The sequence below is a fragment of the Ranitomeya variabilis genome, chromosome 1, assembly GCF_051348905.1.
Source record: "Ranitomeya variabilis isolate aRanVar5 chromosome 1, aRanVar5.hap1, whole genome shotgun sequence".
Classification (NCBI taxonomy): domain Eukaryota; kingdom Metazoa; phylum Chordata; class Amphibia; order Anura; family Dendrobatidae; genus Ranitomeya; species Ranitomeya variabilis.
Window position 1 is genome coordinate 898810626 of NC_135232.1, and position 24098 is coordinate 898834723.

A 24098-nucleotide genomic window follows, 5' to 3' on the forward strand; every position below is an offset into this window, starting at 1 on the left:
CATTTCCGAAATTTTTGGCAATACACTTCAGCCTCGTCCTGCCCCTGAGACATAGCCAGCAAGGCCTTTTCTGCCTGAATCTCAAGATTGGGTTCCTCATAAAGTAAACCGAGCGCCAGAAAAAACGCATTAATATCAGCCAATGCCGGATCTCCTGGCGCCAGCGAAAAAGCCCAATCCTGAGGGTCGCCCCGTAAGAACGAAATAACAATTTTTACTTGCTGAGCAGAGTCTCCAGATGAACAGGGTCTCAGGGACAAAAACAACTTACAATTATTCATGAAATTCCTAAACTTAAACCTGTCTCCGGAAAACAGTTCAGGAATCGGTATTTTAGGTTCTGACCTAGGATTTCTAATAACATAGTCTTGTATGCCCTGCACACGAGTAGCCAGCTGGTCCACACTTGTAATCAAGGTCTGGACATTCATGTCTGCAGCAAGCATAGCCACTCTGAGGTAAAGGGGAAGAAGAAAAAAAAAAAAAAAAAACTCAGAATCTTCTTTCTTATAATCCCTCTTCTGCAATGCATTAAACATTTAATACTGGCCTGGCAAACTGTTATGACCCCAATGGCGAGGGTCTCAGAGGAACGTAGAAGTCTGCAGAATACAAAAATCCAGCTCATAGGGCAGTGGTAACTGGGTTGACCATATATCTACTCCTAACGCCAACACTAGAAGTAGCCGGGGATCATTCCTACGTTGATTCTAGATGACACGCTCCAGCCGGAGAATATAGCTACCCCTAGTAGAGGAAAACAAAAGACCTTTCTTGCCTCCAGAGAAGGGGACCCCAAAGCTGGATAGAAGCCCCCCACAAATAATAACGGTGAGGCAAGAGGAAATGACAAACACAGAAATGAACCAGGTTTAGCACAGAGAGGCCCGCTAACTGATAGCAGAATAAAGAAAGGTAACTTATATGGTCCACAAAAACCCTATCAAAATCCACACTGGAAATTCAAGAACCCCCGAACCGTCTAACGGTCCGGGGGGAGAACACCAGCCCCCTAGAGCTTCCAGCAAAGGTCAGGATATAGATTTGGAACAAGCTGGACAAAAATACAAAACCAAAACAAATAGCAAAAAGCAAAAGGCAGACTTAGCTGATATAACTGGAACCAGGATCAGTAGACAAGAGCACAGCAGACTAGCTCTGATAACTACGTTGCCAGGCATTGAACTGAAGGTCCAGGAAGCTTATATAGCAACACCCCTAACTAACGACCCAGGTGCGGATAAAAGGAATGACAGAAAAACCAGAGTCAAAAAACTAGTAACCACTAGAGGGAGCAAAAAGCAAATTCACAACACAAAAGACGCTGGAAGGTCCAAGCGAAAAGACACCGGGTTAAGGATTTCCAAAATCTTATAAGGACCGATAAAGCGAGGCTTGAACTTAGGAGAGGAGACTTTCAAAGGAACATGCCGAGAAGACAACCAAACCAAATCCCCAACACGAAGTCGGGGACCCACACCGCGGCGGCGGTTGGCAAACCGCTGGGCCTTGTCTTGTGACAATTTCAAATTGTCCACCACATGGTTCCAAATCCGCTGCAACCTATCCACCACAGAATCAACCCCAGGACAGTCAGAAGATTCAACCTGACCCGAGGAGAAACGAGGATGAAAACCAGAGTTGCAGAAAAAGGGTGAAACCAAGGTGGCAGAACTAGCCCGATTATTAAGGGCAAACTCGGCCAGTGGCAAAAAGGTAACCCAGTCGTCCTGATCAGCAGAAACAAAACATCTCAAATAAGTCTCTAACGTCTGATTAGTTAGCTCGGTCTGGCCATTAGTCTGAGGATGAAAAGCCGACGAAAAAGACAAATCAATACCCATCTTAGCACAAAAGGATCGCCAGAATCTGGACACAAACTGGGATCCTCTGTCAGATACAATATTCTCAGGGATGCCATGCAAACGAACCACATTCTGAAAGAACAAAGGAACCAAATCAGAGGAGGAAGGCAACTTAGGCAAGGGCACCAAATGGACCATTTTAGAAAAACGATCGCACACCACCCAGATGACAGACATCTTCCGAGACACCGGAAGATCCGAAATGAAATCCATGGAAATGTGCGTCCAAGGCCTCTTTGGGATAGGCAAGGGCAAAAGCAACCCGCTGGCACGAGAACAGCAAGGCTTAGCCCGAGCACAAATCCCACAGGACTGCACAAAAGAACGCACATCCCGCGACAAGGAAGGCCACCAAAAGGACCTGGCCACCAAATCTCTGGTACCAAAAATCCCAGGATGTTCCGCCAACACCGAAGAATGAACCTCAGAAATAACTCTGTTGGTCCATCCATCAGGGACAAACAATCTCTCTGGTGGACAACGATCAGGCCTATCAGCCTGAAATTTTTGCAGCCCTCGTCGCAAATCTGGGGAAATGGCAGACAATTACTCCCTCTCTGAGAATACCAGCCGGCTCAGAGACTCCCGGAGAATCAGGCACAAAACTCCTAGAAAGTGCATCAGCCTTCACGTTCTTCAAACCAGGCAGGTACGAGACCACAAAGTCAAAACGGGAGAAAAACAACGACCAACGGGCCTGTCTAGGATTCAGGCGCTTGGCAGACTCGAGGTAAATCAGATTTTTATGATCAGTCAAGACCACCACACGATGTCTAGCTCCCTCGAGCCAATGTCGCCACTCCTCAAATGCCCACTTCATGGCCAACAACTCCCGATTACCGACATCATAGTTCCGCTCAGCAGGCGAAAATTTCCTTGAAAAGAAGGCGCATGGCTTCATCACGGAGCCATCAGAACTTTTTTGCGACAAAACAGCCCCTGCACCAATTTCAGAAGCATCAACTTCAACCTGGAAGGGAAGAGAGACATCCGGCTGGCACAAGACTGGCGCTGAAGTAAACCGACGCTTCAGCTCCCGAAAGGCCTCCACGGCCGCAGGAGACCAATTAGCAACATCAGAACCCTTCTTGGTCATATCCGTCAAAGGTTTAACCACGCTGGAGAAATTAGCGATAAAACGACGGTAAAAATTAGCAAAGCCCAAGAACTTCTGCAGGCTCTTAACAGACGTGGGCTGAGTCCAGTCATGAATGGCACGGACCTTAACTGGGTCCATCTCCACAGTAGAAGGGGAAAAAATAAAACCCAAAAAAGAAACCTTCTGTACCCCAAAGATACATTTTGAACCCTTCACAAATAGAGCATTCTCCCGCAAAACCTGAAACACCATCCTGACCTGGTTCACATGGGACTCCCAATCATCAGAAAAAAACAAAATATCATCCAGATAAATAATCATAAATTTATCCAGATATTTCCGGAAGATGTCATGCATGAAGGACTGAAACACAGAAGGAGCATTAGATAATCCGAAAGGCATCACCAGGTACTCAAAATGACCCTCAGGCGTATTAAATGCCGTTTTCCATTCATCTCCCTGCTTTATGCGCACAAGGTTATACGCACCACGAAGATCTATCTTGGTGAACCAACTGGATCCCTTAATCCGAGCAAACAAATCAGACAACAATGGCAAAGGATACTGAAATTTAACAGTGATCTTATTCAGAAGACGATAATCAATACAAGGTCTCAGAGACCTGTCTTTCTTGCCCACAAAAAAGAATCCTGCACCAAGAGGGGACGAGGATGGGCGAATACGTCCCTTCTCCAAAGACTCCTTTATATAACTCCGCATCGCGGCATGCCCTGGCACAGATAAATTAACCCCTTAACGACCGCCGATACGCCTTTTAACGGCGGCCGCTAAGGGTACTTAAACCACAGCGCCGTTAATTAACGGCGCTGTGGAAAAAGTGTATAGCGCCCCCCACAGTCCGATTTTCTCCGGGGTCTCGGCTGCCAGGGGGTAGCCGAGACCCCAGAGAACATGATTCGGGTCGGTTTTTACCGACCCCGCTTTTGCGATCGCCGGTAATTAACCGTTTACCGGCGATCGCAAAAAAAAAAAAAAATCCGGACTTGCGTTTTCTTTCTCTCCCCTCTAATGTGATCGCACATTAGAGGGGAGAGAAATAGGGTCCCCCGAGCCCCCCACGGTACCTTATGTACCGAAAAAGGTCCCCCCCGGTCCCCGACCCTCCTCTTCCTTCCTAGTGCTCCAAAATGGCGGGCGCATGAGCAGATGCGCCCGCCAAAACATAACTGCAGCCGCCAGAACCCAGCCTCCCCGCAGTGTATTGGGGTCGGTTTTTACCGACCCCTGGAGGGATCGCAATCCCGGGGGTCTTTACAGACCCCCGGGGTTGCGATCGCTGCATATAGTTTGTAAAAAAAAAAAAAAAAAAGTTTGCTTTTCAGTTCTCTCCCCTCTGATGTGATCGTACATCAGAAGGGAGATAAATAGAGTCCCCAGAGCCCCCCACCATACCTCCGGTGTGTCCCCCTGTCCCCGGTCCAAGGTCCCCGGTCTTTAGCCCACAAGCTCCCGGCCCCCCTTCTTCTCTGCTGGAAGAAAATGGCGGGCACATGCGCAGTGTGCCTGCCATGATCTGCCTGCAGAGACCCACCAACCTGTGAGAATTTTCTCATAGGCTGCTGGGTTTTGATTACTGTGATATGTCCTATCACAGTGACCAAAACCCCAAATGTTTTATAAACATGGCAGCACTTGGGCTGTACCTCTCTCTTCTCTCCTTGTAGTTGTTCTGGGAGAGAAGAGAGAGAGACTACATATCAAGCGCTGCCCTGTCAGTAATAAAAAAAGCCATTTCTATATCCGCCAGCATCGAATTTACCCACCCCCGTTCTCCGTAATCCCTGCATCATAAGCAGGGGATTATAAAAAAAAAAATATATATATATTTTTTTTTGAAAAAAATTGTTAGGGTTAGGGTTAGGGTTGGGGTTGGGGTTGGGGTTGGGGTTGGGGTTGGGGTTGGGGTTGGGGTTAGGGTTGGGGGTTGGAAATAAATAAAATGGCCCGCAGAACTTTCAGCGCGGAGCAAGCTTACAGCCTGCTTTGCTCCGGCAGCTCCGGCAGTGAAACAGAATCTGCCTCTGAAGCTGAGCAGTTTTCAGACAGTGATGACGACTCTTTCTCCACGGGATCCCTCGGCCCGATGGTAGTGGAGTCGGTCGTCACTGCTGAAGCTTCAGAGGCAGGACCAAGTACCGCAGTCCCCCCACCGCTGTGGTATAATGACACCTCATTTTCCCCTCAAATTCCCCCTTTTTCTGCAGTCCCTGGAATAAAAGTAAATGTCGCCAATTTTACCCCCATTGATTTTTTTGAAATTTTCATTAGCCCCGAAGTCCTGCAATTAATCGTCCACCAAACCAACCTATATGCCCGCCAGTATATTTCCCAAAAACCCAATGCCTTTCATTCCCGTTCCTGGATCCCCACAAATGTCCCCGAAATAAAAAAATTCTTAGGCCTCACCCTGAATATGGGTATAGTAAAAAAAACCACTCTCCGCTCTTACTGGGCAACAAAAGCTGTCCACTGCACCCCTGTATTTGCAGCAGTCATGACCCGAGTCCGTTACGAAGCCCTGATGAGATTCCTCCACTTTAGTGACAATTCCCAAGCCCTCCCAAGAACTGACCCCAACTACGATCGGCTAAATAAATTAAGACCCCTAATTTCCCTCCTAAAAATTTCCTTTCTAAATTCCTATACCCCAGAGCAAAATGTGGCAGTCGACGAGTCCTTGATGAGCTACAAGGGCCGTCTGTCATTCCGCCAATTTATTCCCTCCAAGAGAGCCAAATACGGCGTAAAATTATACAAAGCATGCGAGAGCTCATCAGGGTACACGTCAACCTTTTTAATTTATGAAGGTAGGGACCGCCAAATAAACCCCACAAACTGCCCCCAGACAATTGGTATCCCAGGCAAAATTGTCTGGGAGCTAATGACGCCCTTTCTCAATCAAGGGTACCACGTGTATACGGACAACTATTACACGAGCCTCCCCCTATACAAATCCCTCCATGCTGCAAATACAGGGGCCTGTGGGACAGTGAGGAAAAACAGAGTGGGGCTTCCGTCACAGTTGGTGTCCAGACGCTTGGAGAGGGGGGCGTCATTCTCACTTGCAAGCGACCAACTTCTTGCAGTGAAGTGGAAAGACAGGAAGGACGTCTACATGCTTTCCACACTGCATACGGACACCACTGTGACGGTCAGAGAGAGGGGTGCCACCAGGGACAAAGAAAAACCTGTCTGCGTCACAGACTACAACAAACACATGGGTGGCGTAGACTTGTCAGACCAGGTTCTGCAACCATACCTGGTCAAGAGGAAGACCAGGGCATGGTATAAAAAGGTGGCAATCTATCTAATCCAAACTGCCACGTATAACAGTTTTGTCCTATATAAAAAATCACAAGGCCCACTTACGTTCCTGCACTTTCAGGAAAAAGTTGTAGAGAGCCTCATATTTGAGTCCATGGCACCGGGGGAAGCCTTCGACTCTGAGGATTCCCGGAGACTTTCAAAACGCCATTTTCCTCACCCTGTCCCTGTCACTCCCACCCAAAGGTATCCTCAAAAAAGGTGCCGAGTTTGCAGAAAGCATGGCAGACGGAGTGATTCCCGATTCTATTGCCCCACATGCCCATCCCAACCAGGCCTTTGTATCTCCCCCTGTTTTGAGACCTACCACACCACCTACAATTATTAGTTTGTTTGTTTTTTTCAATAATTTTTATTTTCTGCTTAGTGGCCCAAGTAGTACAATTTGGAACAATTGATAAATATTATTTTAATTAGTAGATCCCATTTTACCCCATTTCATAATTAATTCCAGAACTTGATCAATCCCATACCAAACTACTATCCCAACAAATTCTCATCCACGTACCCACGTCTGTACGCTCTAGAGTGTGGACCCCACAAATGTTCTTGCAAAGTCAGGTCATCTGAAAATTCTAGAACTTGATCAATCCCATACCAAACTACTATCCCAACAAATTCTCATCCACGTACCCACGTCTGTACGCTCTAGAGTGTGGACCCCACAAATGTTCTTGCAAAGTCAGGTCATCTGAAAATTCTAGAACTTGATCAATCCCATACCAAACTACTATCCCAACAAATTCTCATCCACGTACCCACGTCTGTACGCTCTAGAGTGTGGACCCCACAAATGTTCTTGCAAAGTCAGGTCATCTGACAATTCTAGAACTTGATCAATCCCATGCCAAACTACTATTCCAACAAATTCTCGTCCACGTACCCATGTCAATAAGCGTTAGAATGTGGACCCCAGAAATGATCTTGAAAAGTGAGATCATCTGAAAATGAATTCTAGGACTTGATTACTCACAAACATTTTTGACCATTTATCTAACTTTGACTGTTTTTATGACTGTCTTGCTACACAAAACTTTGGCTTCCATTTATATTACTTATATTTATGTTGATGATACGGGCATGATCATTTTATTGTAGGATTTCTAAAAAAATTAGGAAGTTCCGTACTTATACACTATGGGCTTTACTTTATGGTTCTTGCCGAACCTCTGGTACCAGACAATACTTTCTATAGAGAACTGGTTGTTTTGTGCATATAGCGGTTCTGACCTTGGCGGGTGGGAGCTTGCTATGGTGTACCACGTCTATTGGCACATTTGTCCCCATATAGGGATTGATGGAGCTAAAAGGACGTTGTACGACCAGTCTCTGAAAGTGTCTGCCATTCTAGCCCTAATGGTGTTCTTTCATCTTTGGAACAAACTCCGATTTGCCACATAGTTGGCTGCATTTTCCTACACATTTTGCCCTTCATTCCAGTACAGATTATTCTTCCTGCTACAATATACGCAAATGCGGGACAACTGTTTTGTTAGCAAGACCAATTTTATAGTCAGCCAATGTGTTTTAGGAGCATGCCTCCCTCTGTGAGTAATAATTCCTGGAAGAATTTTCTTTTTTGCTCAATGTCTCTAGAAGCTTTGAATGGGTCCTGGATCTTCAATTTCAAATAAAGCCAAATTTGTCACATTGTGCCCCTTTCTGTCCAAGCCCTGCCATTTGTCCAAACAGAACTTTTTGACTACATATGGGATATCGCTGCACTCATAATAAAGTGGGTAACGAATTGTGGGGTCCACTTTTTGATGTTATTTCTGAAAAAGTGAGACATTCAGGTCTAAAACAAGACTCTCGTGGAAAAAAATGATTTTTTTCAGTATGACGACCTAATGTTATCAAACTCTGTGTCGTACATGTGGGTTCAAATTGCTCAATATACCACCGATTAAATTCTTTGAGGGGTGTAGTTTCCAAAACAGGGTCAGTTGTGGGGGGTTTCTGTTGTTAGGCACATGTACAAACCCAAAATGGCGTCCGCTCTCACAATTAAGAGGTTAAAAAGTCAAACGGCGCTCCTTCCCTTCCAAGCTCCGCAGTGCGCCCAAACAGAGGTTTACCCCCACATACGGGGTATCGACATACTCAGGACAAATTGCACAACAACTTTTGGGAACCAATTTCTCTTGCTACCCTTGGGAAAATAAAAAATTGGGGGTGAAAAGATCATTCTTGTGAAAAAAAAATGATTTTTAATTTTTTCGGCTCTACGTTATAAATTTGTGTGAAGCACTTGGGGGTTCAAAGTGTTGACCACATGCCTAGATAAGTTCCTTAGGGGGTCTAGTTTCCAAAATGGGGTCACTTGTGGGGGGTTTCCACTGATTAGGCACATCAGCGCCTCTCCAAACGCGACATGGTGTCCGATCTCAATTCCAGGGAATTCTATGTTGAAAAAGCCAAATGGCGCTCCTTCCCTTCTGAGCTCTACTGTGCACCCAAACAGAGGTTTACCCCCACATACGGGGTATCGACATACTCAGGACAAATTGCACAACAACTTTTGGGAACCAATTTCTCTTGCTACCCTTGGGAAAATAAAACATTGGGGGTGAAAAGATCATTCTTGTGAAAAAAAAATGATTTTTTTTTTTTCAGCTCTACGTTATAAACTTGTGTGAAGCACTTGGGGGTTCAAAGTGTTGACCACATGCCTAGATAAGTTCCTTAGGGGGTCTAGTTTCCAAAATGGGGTCACTTGTGGGGGGTTTCCACTGTTTAGGCACATCAGCGCCTCTCCAAACGCGACATGGTGTCCGATCTCAATTCCAGGGAATTCTATGTTGAAAAAGCCAAATGGTGCTCCTTCCCTTCTGAGCTCTACTGTGCACCCAAACAGAGGTTTACCCCCACATACGGGGTATCGACATACTCAGGACAAATTGCACAACAACTTTTGGGAACCAATTTCTCTTGCTACCCTTGGGAAAATAAAAAATTGGGGGTGAAAAGATCATTCTTGTGAAAAAAAAATGATTTTTAATTTTTTCGGCTCTACGTTATAAATTTGTGTGAAGCACTTGGGGGTTCAAAGTGTTGACCACATGCCTAGATAAGTTCCTTAGGGGGTCTAGTTTCCAAAATGGGGTCACTTTTGGGGGGTTTCCACTGTTTAGGCGCATCAGCGGCTCTCCAAACGGGACATGGTGTTCGATCTCAATTCCAGGGAATTCTGTGTTGAAAAAGTCAAATGGCGCTCTTTCCCTTCGGAGCTCTGCTGTGCACCCAAAAAGTGGTCCCCCCCCACATATGACGTATCGACCTTCTCCGGACAAATTGCACAACAAATTATGTGGTTCATTTTCTTTTTTACACTTGTGAAAATAAAAAAAATTGGTTCTGAAGTAAAATGTTTGTGAAAAAAAGTAAAATGTTCATTTTTTCCTTCCACATTGCTTTAGCTCTCGTGAAGCACCTGAAGGGTTAATAAACTTCTTGAATGAGGTTTTGCGCACCTTGAGGGGTGCAGTTTTTAGAATGGTGTCACTTTTTGGGTATTTTCAGCCATATAGACCCCTCAAACTGACTTCAAATGTGAGGTGGTCCCTAAAAAAAATGGTTTAGTAAATTTTGCTGTAAAAAAAAGAAATTGCTGGTCAAATTTTAACCCTTATAACTCCCTAATATATATTTTTTTTTTTCAAAAATTGTGCTGATGTAAAGTAGACATATGGGAAATGTTATTTATTGACCATTTTGTGTGACATATCTCTCTGATGTAAGGGAATAAAAATTCAAATTTTGAAAATTGCAAAATTTTCAAAATTTTCGCCATATTTCCATTTTTTTAATAAATAAACGCAAGTAATATCGAAGAAATGTTACCACTAACATGAAGTACAATATGTCACGAGAAAACAGTCTCAGAATCAGCAGGATCTGTTGAAGCGTTCCCGAGTTATGACCTCATAAAGTGACAGTGGTCAGAATTGTAAAAATTGGCTCGGTCATTAAGTACCAAATTGGCTCTGTCACTAAGGGGTTAAAGAGTCGTCCCTTAGGAAACTTACTACCAGGAATCAAATCTATAGCACAATCACAGTCCCTATGAGGAGGAAGGGCACTGGACCTGGCCTCATTAAATACATCCTGAAAGTCTGACAAAAACTCAGGGATCTCAGAAGGAGTAGAAGAAGCAATAGACACCAATGGAGAATCGCCATGAATCCCCTGACACCCCCAACTAGACACAGTCATAGCTTTCCAATCTAAAACTGGATTATGGGCCTGTAACCATGGCAGACCCAAAACGACAACATCATGCATTTTATGCAGTACCAAAAAACTAATCACCTCCTGATGTACAGGAGTCATGCACATGGTCACCTGCGTCCAATACTGAGGTTTATTCTCTGCCAATGGCGTAGAATCAATTCCTCTAAGAGGAATAGGATTTTCCAAAGGCTCCAGGACAAAACCGCAGCGCTTGGCAAACGACAAATCCATCAGACTTAAAGCAGCACCAGAATCCACAAAAGCCATAACTGAGTAAGAAGATAATGAACAAATTAAAGTCACAGACAAAATGAACTTAGGCTGAAAAATACCAATGGCGACAGGATTAACTTTTTTCTTTAAACGTTTAGAGCATGCTGAGATAACATGTGTTGAATCACCACAGTAGAAACACAACCCATTTTGACGTCTATGATTTTGTCGCTCGGCTCTGGTCAGAATTCTGTCACATTGCATAGAATCAGGTGACCGTTCAGACAGCACCGCCAAAGGATTATCAGATTTGCGCTCCCGCAAACGTCGATCAATTTGACTGGCTAGAGCCATTGAATCATTTAGACCTGTAGGGATAGGAAACCCCACCATCACATCTTTAATGGCTTCAGAAAGACCATTTCTGAAATTTGCGGCCAGTGCATACTCATTCCATTGAGTAAGCACGGACCATTTCCGAAATTTTTGGCAATATACCTCAGCTTTGTCCTGACCCTGAGAGATAACCAGCAACATTTTTTCAGCCTGATTTTCAAGATTAGGCTCCTCATAAAGCAAACCAAGTGCCAGAAAAAACGCATCAACATTCACCAATGCAGGATCTCCTGGCACCAGAGAGAAGGCCCAATCCTGAGGGTCGCCGCGCAAGAAGGAAATAACAATCTTAACTTGCTGAGCGGAATCACCAGAGGAACGAGGTTTCAGAGACAGAAACAATTTACAATTATTCCTAAAATTCAGGAATTTAGATCTATCTCCAAAAAACGGCTCAGGAATAGGTATTTTTGGTTCAGACATAGGGCTATATATAACAAAATCCTGAATGCTTTGCACCCTAGCAGCAAGCTGATCCACACTAGAAGTCAGAGTCTGGACATTCATATCTGCAGCAGAGTTTCAGCCACTCAGAGAAAAAGGGGATGGAAGAAGCTAGGCAAACTGCAGCAAAAAAAAAAAAAACAACTCAGAACTTCTTTTTAATCCCGCTTCTGCGATGCATTAAACATTTTCTTTTGGCCTGGCATTCTGTTATGATCCCAATGGCAGAGGATCTCTGATATTCCGGCAAGATAGCAAAAATATAAATACTGCTCTAGGGAGGTGGAAACTGGACTAACCGCATACCTGATCCTGACACAAACAACTAAAAGTAGCCGGTGAACATGCCTACGTTGGTTCTAGACGTCTCGAGCCAGCCGGAGAACTGACTACCCCTAGAGGGAAAAAATAAGACCTATCTCTCTGGGCGAGTCAAAAATCAAATGTAAAGCAAGCTGGACAAAAACACTGAATAATGCAAACGATCCAAATAGTACAAAACAGACTTAGCTTTTCTTGCATGAGGCAGACTGAAAGGAATCCGGAGGAGACCAAATAGGTCTGGATACAACGATGCCAGGCAAAAGACTGAGTCCAGAGGAGACTCAAATAGGAAACACCCGCTGCTTAACGACCCAGCTGGGGCTCAGGCCTGCAACAAGACATACCTAACACAATACCGTTAGTGACCACCAGAGGGAGCCCAGAAACACAGTTCACAACAGTGGACTGTGACGGCTCCTGCAGCGACGATTCTGAGGAACTTGTGTAAGAGGAGGAGTCAATGCATACAGACTGGATTCCTGCAATCCTTGGAGTGGGCAGGACACGTCCTGCGCCACTCGTACGATCTGTACCCGGCTCAACAACATTAACCCAATGGGCAGTGAGGGAAAGGTATCGCCCCTGTCCATGTTGACTGGTCCACGCATCGGTGGTGAGGTGGACCTTGCTACTGACGGCGTTCAGTAGCGCGTGTTTTATGTGTCCCTCCACATGCTTGTGCAGGGCAGGGACGGCTTGCCTGCTGAAATAAAAGCGGCTGGGCACATTGTACTGTGGGACTGCCAATGACATCAAGTCACGGAAGCTGCCAGTCTCCACCAGCCTGAATGACAGCATTTCCAGTGACAGAAGTTTGGCAATGCCTGCAGTCAGAGCCTGTGCTCGTGGGTGGTTTGCCGAGAAAGGCCGCCTTTTCTCCCATGCCTGTACTACCGATGGCTGTAGACTGGCCTGGGAGTGTGAGGATAACTGGGAACGTGGTGCTGCGGGTGGAATTACAGTGGGTCTCTGGACAACAGTGCCAGAGGTTCTTCCATGGCGATCCTGGGAGGAAGCCGAACCAGCTGCGTGTGAACTGGAGGAAGAGGCAACACGAGCTGAAGAGGTGGTAGCTGCCGCTGTTGGTTGGCCTAGCTCTTCAGTGTGTTTTTGTAACTCCGCCGCGTGCCTGTTCCGCACATGTTTCCACATGTTGGAGGTATTGAGGTTGCTGACATTTCTCCCTCTTTTGACTTTGTGATGACACACCTTGCATTTGACATAGCAAATGTCATCTGCAACTGTGTCAAAAAAGGACCAGGCACTGCAAGTCTTGGGAGCGCCCTTTTTGGCTTTTGGAAGAGACACGCTCCTAACGGGTGCCAAAGTGGAGGCTACAGGATCCGCAGTCTTCCCCCTCCCTCTCCCTCTTTGGCCCGTTCGGGGAATCTCTTCCTCAGAGCTGCTCCCACCACCTTCCTGTCCCTCACGCCAAGATGGGTCAAGGACCTCATCATCTACACTACCCTCTGCCACCAACTGCTCGTCCTGGGTAGTCTCAGCAGCAGAACACGCACCAGAAAGTGGCACCTGAGTGTCATCAGCGGATGCGTCCTGCGATGTGGTGACCGGAGGCACTGGCCCACCCGCCTCTTCAGACTCAGAGAGAAAAAGCTGTTGGGCATCACTGCACACTGCCTCTTCTTCCATTTCTCCAATGCTGCTTGGCTGGCCCCCTGTTTCCAAGCCAAGAGATTCAGAGAACAGAAGTAGAGACGGCTCCTGTCCTGGGCTCTCTGTCTGCCTGGGCAATTTGGCAGGTGGTGAAGAGACAGATGGGTGCTCTCCAGTGCTCTGTGTCTGAGAGGATGTGGCACTAATTGAAGTCGATGCATTAGCTGCCATCCATCCGACAACGGCTTCAATTTGGTCTTCACGCAGCAGCGGTGTAGTGCGCTCTACGACAAAGCTGCGCATGAAGGACTGTTCCCTGCTGAAACTGGGTGATGATGAGTCACCGGTGCCCGCAGCAGGCACAGAATCCCCACGTCCTCTGTTGTGAACTATACTTCTTGGCTCCCTCTTGTGGTCACTAGTGGTTTGGCACTTGGATTGTCTTTTCCCAGGTTGGTACTCACCTGGTTCGTTAGGCCTGGGGTGTTGCTATTTAAACTTCCTGGATTCTCAGTCCAGTGCCTGGCATCGTTGTAATCAGTTCATTTCTGTTTGCTCCTGTCTTCAGGTCCTGGTTCTTTGCAAGATAAGCTAAGTCCTGCTTTCTTATTTTTGTTTATTTGCATTGTTCATATGTTTGTCCAGCTTGTACAAAATGTGATTCCTGATATCGCTGGAAGCTCTAGGGGGCTGATATTCTCCCCCCTCACCGTTAGTCGGTTCGGGGGTTCTTGGATATTCAGCGTGGATATTTTGCAGGGTTTTTTGCTGACCATATAAGTCATCTTACTATCTTCTGCTATTAGTCAGTGGGCCTCTCTTTGCTAAAATCTAGTTCATTCTTACGTTTGTCTTTTCTTCTTACCTCACCGTTATTATTTGTTGGGGGCTTGTATTATAACTTTGGGGTCTTTTCTCTGGAGGCAAGAGAGGTCTTATTTTCCCTGATAGGGTTAGTTAGTTCTCTGGCTGGCGCGAGACGTCTAGGATCAACGTAGGTACGTTCCCCGGCTACTGTTTGTTGGTTGTGCTAGGATCAGGTATATGGTCAGCCTAGTTACCACTTCCCTATGAGCTGGTATTTATGTTTGCAGACTTTGCTGTAATCTCTGAGATCCTCTGCTATTGGGATCATAACAGTATGCCAGGCCCAGTGAATAGTTAATGCATTACAGAAGCGGGATTAAAAGAAAAGAAGTTCTGAGTTTTGTTTTTTTTTTCTTCTCTTTCTTCCTTCCCCTTTTTCTCTGAGTGGCTTGAAGCTTTGCTGCAGACATGAATGTTCAGACCTTGACTACTAGTGTGGATCAGCTTGCTGCACGAGTGCAGGGCATTCAGGATTTTGTTGTTAGCAGTCCTATGTCAGAGCCTAAGATACCTATTCCTGAGCTGTTCTCTGGAGATCGATTTAAATTTAGGAATTTTAGGAATAATTGTAAATTGTTTCTATCTTTGAAACCTCGTTCGTCTGGAGATTCAGCTCAGCAAGTTAAAATTGTTATCTCCTTCTTGCGTGGCGACCCTCAGGATTGGGCTTTCTCGTTGGCGCCAGGAGATCCGGCATTGGCGGATGTTGATGCATTTTTTCTAGCGCTCGGATTGCTTTATGAGGAGCCTAATCTTGAAACTCAGGCAGAAAAAGCCCTACTGGCTATCTCTCAGGGCCAGGATGAAGCTGAAGTGTATTGCCAAAAATTTCGGAAATGGTCCGTGCTTACTCAATGGAATGAATGTGCTCTGGCCGCAAATTTCAGAAATGGCCTTTCTGAAGCCATTAAGAATGTGATGGTGGGTTTCACAATTCCTACAAGTCTGAATGATTCTATGGCGCTGGCTATTCAGATTGATCGGCGGTTGCGAGAGCGCTAATCCTCTGGCGGTGTTGTCTGAACGGACACCTGTCTCAATGCAATGTGATAGAATCCTGACTAGAACCGAACGACAAAATCATAGACGTCAGAATGGGCTGTGTTTTTACTGTGGTGATTCTACACATGTTATATCAGCATGCTCTAAACGCCTAACCAAGGTTGTCAGTCCTGTCACCATTGGTAATTTGCAGCCTAAATTTATTTTGTCTGTGACTTTAATTTGCTCATTGTCTTCCTACCCTGTTATGGCGTTTGTGGATTCAGGTGCTGCCCTGAGTCTTATGGACTTGTCGTTTGCCAAGCGCTGTGGTTTTGTCCTGGAGCCTTTAAAAGTTCCTATTCCTCTCAGAGGAATTGATGCTACGCCACTGGCGGAAAATAAACCGCAGTATTGGACACAAGTGACCATGTGCATGACTCCTGAACATCGGGAGGTGATTCGTTTTCTTGTTCTGCATAAAATGAATGATTTGGTCGTTTTGGGTCTGCCATGGTTACAGACCCATAATCCAGTTTTGGATTGGAAGGCTATGTCTGTGTCGAGTTGGGGTTGTCAGGGAATTCATTGCGATTCTCCGCCGGTGTCTATTGCTTCTTCTACTCCTTCAGAAGTTCCTGAGTATTTGTGTGACTATCAGGATGTATTCAGTGAGTCCAGGTCCAGTGCTCTTCCTCCTCATAGGGACTGTGACTGCGCTATAGATTTGATTCCTGGCAGTAAATTTCCTAAGGGACGATTATTTAATTTGTCTGTACCCGAGCATGCCGCGATGCGTTCTTATGTCAAGGAGTCTTTGGAGAAGGGGCATATTCGTCCATCCTCTTCCCCTCTTGGTGCGGGATTCTTTTTTGTGGCCAAGAAAGACTGGTTTTTGAGACCTTGTATAGACTATCGGCTTCTGAATAAAATCACTGTTAAGTTTCAGTATCCTTTGCCACTATTGTCAGACTTGTTTGCTCGGATTAAGGGTGCCAAGTGGTTCACCAAGATAGATCTTCGTGGTGCGTACAACCTTGTGCGCATTAGGCAGGGAGATGAATGGAAAACTGCATTTAATACGCCCAAAGGTCATTTTGAGTACTTGGTGATGCCCTTTGGGCTCTCTATTGCTCCTTCAGTGTTTCAGTCCTTTATGCATGATATCTTCCGGAAGTATCTAGATAAATTTATGATTGTTTATCTGGATGATATTCTGTTTTTTTCTGATGATTGGGATTCTCATGTAAAGCAGGTCAGGATGGTGTTTCAGGTTTTGCGTGATAATGCTTTGTTTGTGAAGGGCTCAAAGTGTCTCTTTGGAGTGCAGAAGGTTTCCTTTTTGGGTTTTATTTTCTCCCCTTCTGCTGTGGAGATGGACCCAGTCAAGGTCCGAGCTATTCATGATTGGACTCAACCTACGTCTGTTAAGAGTCTTCAGAAGTTCTTGGGGTTTGCTAATTTCTACCGTCGTTTTATCGCTAACTTTTCTAGCGTTGTTAAACCTTTGACGGATATGACCAAGAAAGGTTCTGATGTGGCTAATTGGGCTCCTGCAGCCGTGGAGGCCTTCCAGGAGCTGAAGCGCCGGTTTACTTCGGCGCCTGTTTTGTGCTAGCCTGATGTCGCACTTCCCTTTCAGGTTGAAGTGGATGCTTCTGAGATCGGTGCTGGGGCTGTTTTGTCGCAGAGAGGCTCTGGTTGCTCTGTGATGAGACCATGTGCTTTTTTCTCTAGGAAGTTTTCGCCTGCTGAGCGGAACTATGATGTTGGTAATCGGGAGTTGTTGGCCATGAAGTGGGCATTTGAGGAGTGGCGTCATTGGCTCGAGGGTGCTAAGCATCGTGTGGTGGTCTTGACTGATCACAAAAATCTGATGTATCTCGAGTCTGCTAAGCGCCTGAATCCTAGACAGGCTCGTTGGTCATTGTTTTTCTCTCGTTTTGACTTTGTGGTCTCGTACCTGCCTGGTTCGAAGAATGTTAAGGCTGATGCTGTTTCTAGGAGCTTTGTACCTGAGTCTCCTGGAGTCTCGGAGCCAGCTGGTATTCTTAAAGAGGGAGCAATCGTGTCGGCCATATCTCCTGATTTGCGACGTGTGTTGCAGAGATTTCAGGCTGGTAGACCTGACTCTTGTCCACCCGACAGACTGTTTGTTCCTGATAAGTGGACCAGCAGAGTTATTTCCGAGGTTCATTCCTCGGTGTTGGCAGGGCATCCGGGAATTTTTGGTGGCTAGGTCCTTTTGGTGGCCTTCCTAGTCACGGGATGTGCGGTCATTTGTGCAGTCCTGTGGGACTTGTGCTCGGGCTAAGCCTTGTTGTTCTCATGCTAGCGGGTTGCTTTTGCCCTTGCCCGTCCCGAAGAGGCCTTGGACACACATTTCCATGGATTTCATTTCTGATCTTCCGGTGTCTCAAGGAATGTCTGTCATCTGGGTGGTGTGTGATCGTTTTTCCAAGATGGTCCATTTGGTGCCCTTGCCTAAGTTGCCTTCCTCTTCCGATCTGGTTCCTTTGTTTTTTCAGAATGTGGTTCGTTTACACGGCATTCCTGAGAATATCGTGTCCGACAGAGGATCCCAGTTTGTGTCCAGATTCTGGCAATCTTTTTGTGCTAAAATGGGCATTGATTTGTCATTTTCATCTGCCTTTCATCCTCAGACTAATGGCCAAACGGAGCGAACTAATCAGACACTGGAGACTTATTTGAGATGTTTTGTTTCTGCGGACCAGGATGATTGGGTGACCTTCTTGCCATTGGCTGAGTTTGCCCTTAATAATCGGGCTAGTTCCGCTACTTTGGTTTCGCCATTCTTCTGCAACTCTGGTTTTCATCCTCGTTTCTCCTCGGGTCATGTTGAGTCTTCTGACTGTCCTGGGGTGGATTCCGTGGTGGATAGGTTGCAGCAGATTTGGAATCATGTGGTGGACAACTTGAAGTTGTCACAGGAGAAGGCTCAGCATTTTGCCAACCGCCGCCGCGGTGTGGGTCCCCGACTTCGTGTTGGGGAATTGGTTTGGTTGTCTTCGCGGTATGTCCCTCTGAAGGTTTCCTCTCCTAAGTTTAAGCCTCGCTTTATTGGTCCTTATAAAGTTTTGGAAGTTCTTAACCCGGTTTCTTTTTGTTTGGATCTTCCGGTGTCGTTTGCCATTCACAACGTGTTCCATAGGTCTTTGTTGCGGCGGTACGTTGTGCCTGTGGTTCCTGCTGTTGAGCCTCCTGCTCCGGTGTTGGTTGAGGGCGAGTTGGAGTACGTGGTGGAGAAGATCTTGGATTCTCGTCTCTCTAGACGGAGGCTTCAGTATTTGGTCAAATGGAAGGGCTATGGTCAGGAGGATAATTCCTGGGTGGTCGCCTCTGATGTTCATGCGGCCGATTTGGTTCGTGCCTTCCACGCTGCTCATCCTGATCACCCTGGTGGTCTTGGTGAGGGTTCGGTGACCCCTCCTTAAAGGGGGGGTACTGTTGTGAACTATACTTCTTGGCTCCCTCTTGTGGTCACTAGTGGTTTGGCACTTGGATTGTCTTTTCCCAGGTTGGTACTCACCTGGTTCGTTAGGCCTGGGGTGTTGCTATTTAAACTTCCTGGATTCTCAGTCCAGTGCCTGGCATCGTTGTAATCAGTTCATTTCTGTTTGCTCCTGTCTTCAGGTCCTGGTTCTTTGCAAGATAAGCTAAGTCCTGCTTTCTTATTTTTGTTTATTTGCATTGTTCATATGTTTGTCCAGCTTGTACAAAATGTGATTCCTGATATCGCTGGAAGCTCTAGGGGGCTGATATTCTCCCCCCTCACCGTTAGTCGGTTCGGGGGTTCTTGGATATTCAGCGTGGATATTTTGCAGGGTTTTTTGCTGACCATATAAGTCATCTTACTATCTTCTGCTATTAGTCAGTGGGCCTCTCTTTGCTAAAATCTAGTTCATTCTTACGTTTGTCTTTTCTTCTTACCTCACCGTTATTATTTGTTGGGGGCTTGTATTATAACTTTGGGGTCTTTTCTCTGGAGGCAAGAGAGGTCTTATTTTCCCTGATAGGGTTAGTTAGTTCTCCGGCTGGCGCGAGACGTCTAGGATCAACGTAGGTACGTTCCCCGGCTACTGTTAGTTGGTTGTGCTAGGATCAGATATATGGTCAGCCTAGTTACCACTTCCCTATGAGCTGGTATTTATGTTTGCAGACTTTGCTGTAATCTCTGAGATCCTCTGCCATTGGGATCATAACAGTCCTCTCCCTGCTCCGCGCCCACGCCCACGTGCCTTACTCCCTGCCTTCTTCATCTTGGTTGACTGATAAAGATAAGCAGAAAAGTACTAACGGCTTTGTGTGCTTATTCCTGAACAGCTCCTAACAGGTATAAGAAACACTAATTTTCTAAAGTGTGGACTAGACTTTAATATGAGCTAATGTGGCAACTGTAAAGTGGTGTGTTTGGTGAACTTTATTATTTATTTATTTTGTGGGGGCTGAACTGACAACAGGGAGAGCTGCAGTCACACAGAGACCGTGCAGACAGCCGTAAACGGCGCTGCAAGGCCCAAAAACACTCCTCTACGTTATCCTATGTAGTGTTTTTCCACAATTTAGCTGGATACGGGTGGAAAGACACTAATAGGAATTTTTTGAAAAAATGTGCAGCAGCCTGCACTACTTAAAGAAAAGGAAAATGGATTTTACGGTATGACGCAGTGACGCACCCTGAGCTGGATACAACCGGCTATGGCTGCACACAGACTACAGGGCGAGCTGCAGTCACACGGAGACCATGCAGACAGCCGTAAACGGCGCTGCAAGGCCCAAAAACACTCCTCTACATTATCCTATGTAGTGTTTTTCTACAATTTAGCTGGATACGGGTGGAAAGACACTAATAGGAATTTTTTGAAAAAATGTGCAGCAGCCTGCACTACTTGAAAAAAAAAAAAAAGAAAATAGAACAGTATGAGGCAGTGAACCACCCTCCCTGAACTGAATACAACCAGCTATGGCCTATGGCTGCACACAGACTAGAGGGTGGGCTGCACACACACACACACACACAGAGACCTTGCAGATCGCTGTGAAAACAGCACTGCAAGGCAAAAGGTGATTAGTAGGTGAACACAGCGGTTGCACAGAAGAGAGCCAGCCACAGCAGATAGGTGCGCACGCGCATATAAGCAAACAGTCCCCGGGGAAGTGCTTAAACATAAATACCTGGGTATTACATTGTGCGCTGCTAAATCAATATAAACAGCACAAATCTATTGCATCAAAGTCCTAAAAGGCAACACGGTCTCAATGAATCACAAGGATTTGCGTCTTTCCTCTGCGTGGTGACAGCTAGGCGCCGGCCGCCCCACGTGACCCAGCTGGTGAGGGGTGTGTTTGAGTGCGCGGCGTTCTGTGGCTCAGTGGCGGTGCGCACGCGCAATAGGTGCATTTCCACTGGTCTGTTTAGATCAGGTGTTCGGAAGGGCTCAGTATATAGGGAGGAATATTGTACCCCACAAGTCTATTTCCAAAACGTGCGTTGGGGAAGGAGCTCTGGCGCAGTCACCAGGACATTATGATGGGTAATATACTTTAATATATGATATCGCTTTGCACTTTGCTGCTGTTTATGTGTGTTTGGAGTCGCCATATCGAGTTTAAAATAGATGGGGAATTCTAATTAGTGGCCACTAGTACTAACATGGGAAACATACCCCCACCATGATCGTAAGGGGATGCCAATATACTACTATTTGAACTTACTCTAAGATGACATTTTTTGTGCTATAGCTATACATCATTACATTTTGCCTCATATGCCCTGGTGCTGTACCAGGCTCCTATTCAATTTTGGATTATATGTCACTCATCTGTTACCCTTAACTTCTTACCTATTTGGTTGCTCTATACTATGGGCTTTTTTGCTTTCCAAAGCCCTGTTTTTAACTTATTTATGTGATTTATTTGATTAATAAAGTTTTTTAAATATATCCTTATCATTAGCATGACTCTTATTCCTCCTGTATATCATGTAATTCTGAGTCGCTTTGTTTCACAATATGCAATTTAGCATATAAAGGCATACGTATGCAATGCAATACTTACTGATTAATATGTTTTGGGGACTATATGTGCAATTTATGTTTTCTGTGTTTCTCACAGCTTCAAGCTCCAAAACAACTATGGATTATAGAGCACATGAGCAATCATGGCTTACACGCATTAATGAGGTGTTCAGTGACAAATCCAAATCATCGGTGGCGGTCGGTGGCAGGGATATGCATGAGGCAACTAAGAGGCTTAAGGATTTGCTCCACAGATGCACTAAGATTTGGTGGAACCGTGCATTCCTAACCAAATACATTGAGACGGGTCTAGCACCAAGGGGACTTCGTGTCCAGGTCTTTCCATCCTTTGAAGTAGAGGATATTATCTTCCAACAAAAATGGGAAGAATGTGCCAATATACTGTATGTTCCAGAGGCTTCATGGAGCTATTGGCACAACATAATAAGGACACAATAGACACCTTAGACAGAGAGATTGAAATAGTCCAAAATACGCTAAAACAAGAACTCTCTGAGGTTGACCTTCAGGCACTAAATCGGGACATTGATAGCGAATTCCAGAAATGGGAAAGAGATATTTGCACAATTAAGACTACAAAATTCCAGAGGGATATTGGTGATAAACAATCTAACACTATGTATAAGTGGAACTGTAAATCAAGAAGGTACATTAAGAGATCCAGGGGAAGGTCTGCGTCTGTATCTATGTCTATGACATCACACGCATCGAGTGAAGAATCTTCAAAATCACTAACTAAAACTATGGATCCCCACAATCATATCGAGTTTAAAATAGATGGGGAATTCTAATTAGTGGCCACTAGTACTCACATGGGATACATACCCCCACTATGATCGTAAGGGGATGCCAATATTCTACTATTTGAACTTACTCTAAGATGACATTTTTTGTGCTATAGCTATACATCATTACATTTTGCCTCATATGCCCTGGTGCTGTACCAGGCTCCTATTCAATTTTGGATTATATGTCACTCATCCGTTACCCTTAACTTCTTACCTATTTGGTTGCTCTATACTATGGGCTTTTTTTGCTTTCCAAAGCCCTGTTTTTAACTTATTTATGTGATTTATTTGATTAATAAAGTTGTTTAAATATATCTGTCACGATTGGACTGGCGAGTAAACTGGGACCAGGGGCACCTTTCCTGGCCCTAGCTATAGGGGTCGCCCTAACTCGCCCTGTTCCCCGGGATACCTCAGATGGCGAGGATGCCGGGGTCTCCGCCCTTGCCCTGTCTCCTGACTGCCGCCCTGCATCTGTCCCCCTCCCCACCCGGGGAAGAGAGGCGCTACCGTGTACAACAGTACACCAACCCGACAAACGGGGGAACGAAGACAAGGGTAAAAAGAAAACTCCACTCACACAAAATATGCTCTCACAAATAACATAGGTAACCAACAGGGTGTGAAGGACGGGGAGAGTAAATAAGGCAGGTAAGGATGAGGAATATTCCAAGCGTACAAACCATACAACTGTCGCACAATAAATTCCTCCAGCTCTCCAAACACCAGCTCCTCACTACTCCAGGTCTATCAAGCAAGTGCTATCTCAGACAAAGGTCTGATCAGAAGGACTAGCTTTTATAGGAGAGAGGAGTGGCTAACCAAGCACAGCTGAAAGCAGGAATTTCCACATGGCCTATCAACCCCTGTCCTGCTGAAAGAAAACAAAACACCATTAATACACAGGAGAATTGCTTCTTCTCAGAGATGAAGCAGAAGCCATCAGACGCCGTGGTCTTCTGGTACTGCTCTGTCGCGGTAACTCCGTGACAATATCCTTATCATTAGCATGACTCTTATTCCTCCTGTATGTCATGTAATTCTGAGTCGCTTTGTTTCACAATATGCAATTTAGCATATAAAGGCATACGCATGTAATGCAATACTTACTGATTAATATGTTTTGGGGACTATATGTGCAATTGTTGTAAAAGATTGTGGAGACTGTGGAGTAGACCTGACTGTCTAGTGAGAAACAAATTCTAGGTCTAAGAAACTGAGCTTTTGAGATGTTAGGACAACGTCCTAAGGTTAGGGTCTGCATGAGTGACAGGTGTTTCCCCACATCTTGGAGACTGAGAGATTGGGGTGAGACTATGAGGCAAAACAAATGTTGATGTAGGCACTGTAAGGCCGGGATCACACATGTGAGAAACACGGCCGAGTCTCGCATGTTAATACCCGGCACTGCTCCCGGCACTCAGGAGCGGAGCGTGCGGCCGCATAGCAATACATGGAGCCACACTCTCCACTCCCGAGAGCCGGCGGCAATGCCGGGTATTAACATGTGAGACTCGGCCGTATTTCTCGCATGTGTGATCCCAGCCTAAGAGTAATACAGACTTTAAAGTGTAACTATCATTTCAAGTTAACTTGTAGATGCAAGTGGGAGTCTGCCTCCATCTGTCTATACCACTGCAACCTAAAAAAACAACAGTACTTTTCAGGGCTATATACTATTCTTTCTATAATAAAACCACTGTTACCTGCATTCATTGTAAGGAGCTGGTGGAGGAGTGATAGCCTTCGATTAGAGTCATATAGTCAGGGTTTAATATTACTATTGCAGTACTTGTATACTGCTGCTGCACCATCAAAAGAAAAGTCCTTTTCAAGGCTACATAATTAACATCTTTGAGACGAAGCCTGT